At 31.8% G+C, this 3709-nt stretch overlaps 1 long non-coding RNA gene across 1 annotated transcript; it reads left to right on the top strand.

The window, feature by feature from the left end:
- The first annotated feature begins 998 nt into the window (after positions 1-998).
- LOC148787230 (uncharacterized) lies at positions 999-2677 on the top strand. Its single transcript, XR_016066934.1, has 3 exons — positions 999-1042; positions 1553-1618; positions 2435-2677. It is a non-coding gene; the product is annotated as an uncharacterized LOC148787230 (long non-coding RNA).
- Positions 2678-3709: the final 1032 nt, after the last annotated feature.

Below are 3709 nucleotides of genomic sequence, written 5' to 3'. Positions count from 1 at the left end.
CAAGTTTCGTCAAATTCTGAGAATGCTCAAATTTTAGTTGTTTTGCACGGTTTTATTAAAACAAGTTTGTTTCCCTTTTATACTAACTTATAGTTATTATTACGCTTAGCAAGTTTACAACACAAATGCTTGGGTCTAGACCAACGTTTGGGACAGGTTTCGTCGAATTCTGAGAACGTTCAAAATTTAGCTATTTTGCACGGTTTTATTGAAGCAAGTTTGTTTCCCTTTTTACACTAATTTGTAGTTATTATTACGCTTAGCAAATTTACAACACAAATGGATGGGTCTAGACCTTCGATTGGGTCAAGTTTCGTCGAATTCTGAGAACGTTCAAAAGTTAGCTGTTTTGCACGGTTTTATTAAAGCAAGTTTGTTTCCCTTTTATACTAACTTTTAGTTATTATTACGCTTAGAAAATTTAACACACAAATGTTTGGGTCTAGACCAACGTTTGGGACAGGTTTCGTCGAATTCTGATAACGTTCAAAATTTAGCTTTTTTTGCACGGTTTTATTAAAGCAAGTTCGTTTCCCTTAACTTGTAGTTCTTATTACGCTTAGGCAATTTAACACACAAATTCTTGGGTCTATGTAACGGCCCAAAAATTATAATGTATAATTGGGGGATTAATTGGTAAATTGTTATGAAACTTGGTTAATTAGTAAATAAATTATGTTCTATAATTGGAATATAATAAACTTGAACGGATTAAATTGGAGTTCGTTATAATATTTTGGGACAATTTATATTAATTAAGAAAATTAGGAAGGACGTAAATGATATTTTGAGAAAAGTTTAATCAAATAAATAAAATGATAATAATATTAGATATATATATAATATATACTATTTAATAATATTATATATATATGAAAGAAAGAAAAAAAAAAAAAGAAAAAGAAAAGACAAAAGGGTTTGGGGGTGGGCCCTCACCCACCGCCCCATCCCCACATAAATATATATATGTATATGTAAGTTGGATAATCTGCAAGTTATCAAATTGCAATTTTCATTTCCGTTTCGGCAATTCGCGGCGGAGGTAAGGTTTTTATTTTAATTTTTATTAATTTATATAATAATATTATTTGATTAGTCCATTTATTAAATGTTGTTTATATTGAGCGATGTACCATTTAACCGGAATATTTTACGAGTTTGACTATTTAAAATAGTGTCTAATTAAATACCAAATCGGATATAAAAATGATATCGTTGGTTAATTAGATTATTAAATTTATTAGATTTGAATGTTGCTATAGCCAATTTGTACAATTTCATCGGAATTATTAACCAAATACGCAATTCTATGTATTATCGTTTAATTAAATTGTATAGTAGCGGAAAATTGATAGAAAATTCATAGAAATATTCCAAAAGTTGTATTTAATAAATGGTATGTTAATAAAGAGGAAAAACGAAGATTTGTACGTCGATAGAAGTGGAATATTAAAGAGTTATAAGAAATTATACGAATAATATTTAGTATTATATTTAACAGAAATTACAATATTCTCGATATATTAATTGTATGTGATATAACTCAATATAGGATACGGGTGAGGTGAAAGGACCGACAATTAGCGATTGAGTAAAAAGGAAACGTTGTGAGGTTGAGGTAAGTAAATAATTAGTATTATCTATATATGCTTTCTGTATTTGTGGTTTTACTGTTATATGAATTTGTGGTTAATGCTGCCATTGATTTGTTTGAAAGTATATAAGTGATGAATGATTTGATTTGATTGTCGATATTGTGTACGTGGAATGAGGAAATACATTGAAATATTATGTTTGTTGTTTGATGTGTTGTAGGTGTCTGAAAATGAGAATGTAATGATATATTGTTTTACGTTACTAGTTGCTTACAAGAATGGTGATATGTGGAAATGAGGGAGTGGTGGAAATTGAATATAATTGTGGCGTGAATACCCCTTGACGTGTTGAAAAGAGCTTTGATGCGATATGAGAAAGAAGTGAAATGAAAAGAGCTTTGATGCGATATGAGAAAGAAATGAAATGAAAAGAGCTTTGATGCGATATGAAAAAAAAAGATGTGATGTGAAAAGAGCTATGATGCGAAATAAAAGAGCTATGATGCGAATTGAAAAGAGCTATGATGCGAAATGAGATTGATGAGCCGGCTGTCAAGGGGATTCACTTAAATTTATATAACGGTGAGATTGAGTTGACGGGAAAAACACGATATCACCTTCTGGTAAGCAAACTAGGGAAAAAGAAGTTTAATTAATTATTTTATTGTGAGATAGCTATGTGGTGTACTACAATTGATTATGTTGGAGTTAAATTAACTGTAATCCATGCATGTTGCCTACTTGTCATGTTTGGGCTGTGTTTGATGTACATATATAGATAGGCTGACTATTTACTTACTGAGTGGCAGGCTCATCCCTCTGTTGATATTTTCTTTCAGGAGTAGACTTTGAGGTATCTGACTATTGAAGAATAGGTCTACGCACTATACTCAGTCAGGTCGGGCCAGTATGCTGTTTCTCCTTTTGTCAACTAGAGTACGAATCTTATTTTGTTTGTATAAAGAGAACGTAGGAATGGAGATTAACTGTGGTGGACTACTCGAGGTGTTTGATTTGTATATTTGGTTATGTTGTTATGACGTTGGGGTTACGTATTCATATGGATTAAATTATTATGTGCATTTATATTTATAAACACAGGGATTGCTATAAGTATGACGTTTAGGGTAGATATAGCCCTTGTAGCGAAGGGGGGGGTGCTACAGTCTAGACATACGTTTGGGTCAAGTTTTATCGAATTCTGAGAACGTTCAAAATTTAGCAGTTTTGCACGGTTTTATTAAAACAAGTTTGTTTCCCTTTTATACTAACTTGTAGTTATTATTACGCTTAGCAATGTTACCACACAAATGCTTGGGTCTAGACCAACGTTTGGGACAAGTTTCGTCGAATTCTGAGAACGTTCAAAATTTAGCTGTTTTGCACGGTTTTATTAAAGCAAGTTTGTTTCCCTTTTATACTAACTTGTAGTTATTATTACGTTTAGTAAATTTACAACACAAATGGATGGGTCTAGACCTGCGATTGGATCAAGTTTCGTTGAATTCTGAGAACGTTCAAAAGTTAGCTGTTTTGCACGGTTTTATTAAAACAAGTTTGTTTCCCTTTTATACTAACTTGTAGTTATTATTACGCTTAGAAAATTTAACACACAAACTCTTGGGTCTAGACCTACTTTTGGGTCAAGTTTCGTCAAATTCTGAGAATGCTCAAATTTTAGTTGTTTTGCACGGTTTATTAAAGCAAGTTTGTTTCCCTTTTATACTAACTTATAGTTATTATTACGCTTAGCAAATTTACAACACAAATGCTTGGGTCTAGACCAACGTTTGGGTCATGTTTCGTCGAATTCTGAGAACGTTCAAAATTTAGTTGTTTTGCACGGTTTTATTAAACAAAGTTTATTTCCGTTTTATATTAACTTGTAATTATTATTACGTTTAGCAAATTTACAACACAAATGCTTGGGTCTAGACCAACATTTGGGTCAAGTTTCGTCGAATTCTGAGAACGTTGAAAATTTAGCTATTTTGCACGGTTTTATTGAAGCATGTTTGTTTCCCTTTTTACACTAACTTGTAGTTATTATTACGCTTAGCAAATTTACAACACAAATGGATGGGTCTAGACCTGCGATTGGGTCAAATTTCGTC

The sequence above is a fragment of the Sesamum indicum genome, linkage group LG8, assembly GCF_026168435.1.
Source record: "Sesamum indicum cultivar Baizhima isolate 11 linkage group LG8, ASM2616843v1, whole genome shotgun sequence".
Lineage (NCBI taxonomy): Eukaryota > Viridiplantae > Streptophyta > Magnoliopsida > Lamiales > Pedaliaceae > Sesamum > Sesamum indicum.
The sequence above is the reverse complement of the archived record's forward strand: the minus strand, read 5'-3'. Positions and strand labels throughout refer to the sequence as shown.